This window comes from Pyxicephalus adspersus, chromosome 4 (assembly GCF_032062135.1).
Source record: "Pyxicephalus adspersus chromosome 4, UCB_Pads_2.0, whole genome shotgun sequence".
In the NCBI taxonomy this organism is placed as follows: Eukaryota; Metazoa; Chordata; class Amphibia; order Anura; family Pyxicephalidae; genus Pyxicephalus; species Pyxicephalus adspersus.
In genome coordinates, this window is record NC_092861.1 from 29129390 (window position 1) to 29130599 (window position 1210).

Here is a 1210-nt window from a genome sequence, read left to right on the forward strand (position 1 = left end):
GAGGATGTTACAGAAGTCATATTGTTTGTATCTGTCTGTCACTTGCAACCCCTAATAAAATGTAAAGTGCTGTGTAATATGTTGGTGTTTTATAAATAAAGTTTAATAATTTAATAATAATAAGTATCATTTATGTAGATTAGATATTAGAAATTTGATATCACTATCTTTAATTCTCTATCACATACATCAGTTATGTAAATCCGGTTCCTATCTACATATCCAATCTGGATCAGCTCATTAAACTATTGAACCTGGAGGATCAGCACGACTGCCGAGTAACTGGGATTTACAGAAACATCTCTAACTAACACTAAGGTTTCCTTTCACGCAAAACTTCAAATGTTAGAAAACATCAGCATTACATGAATCTAGTATTATATCAGTTCAAATATGTTATGAACATGGCCTGTATGAATACCAATGTTGTATTTGTAATGTGTTCCTCTAATTTCCTATAAGGAGAACTGTTGGAGGAGAATACATTGAGGCAATCGGGGGTCCTCTGTGTGCATGGTGTTGTTGGACTTCTACTTTAATATTAGTTAGGTATAGGGAGGACAAAGAAGACCTCATGGATAAACTACTATACATTCACTGGCAAAGGAGAATGGTTGGTAAGGAGAGGTGAATAAAGAAGCAGAATCAAGGGCTTGTCACATAAGTGTATAGGGTGAAAAACTAGACAATTTCAGAGTTAACTAATTAAAGAGATACTGCAATGTCAGAGAGAGAGAGAGAGAGAGAGAGAGACTGCCATGTAAGCGAATGCAATGCCTGAGACACTGCCATATAGAAGACTTCACTGCTATAGACACTGCTCTAAGAGAAACTGCAGTGCCGTTTCCATTTAAAAACCTGCCCATGTAAAAGACTCCAATGTCAGAGAGATATTACAGATAAGAGAAGAGAAAAGGTGCTGTGATGTAAGAGAATCTTATGTTTGCCATAATATACAGAATCCTATGTTAGAGACTGCTCCGGCGAAGACATTGCTATAAAAAAAGATACAGCTGTATAAGAGAGACTGATGTACCAAGACACTGCCATGCAGGGGTGTAGTGAGGTGGGCACAGCTGGGAACGCTATGCACTCACTTTTATCGGAAATGGGCACGCGTGTCTTATTTTGCAAAGATTTTTTTGGTGGTCCACAGCTCTGGCCAGTTCGCCCCCTCACGGGGTCAGGAGATAGACCTCGCTGGGGGGGG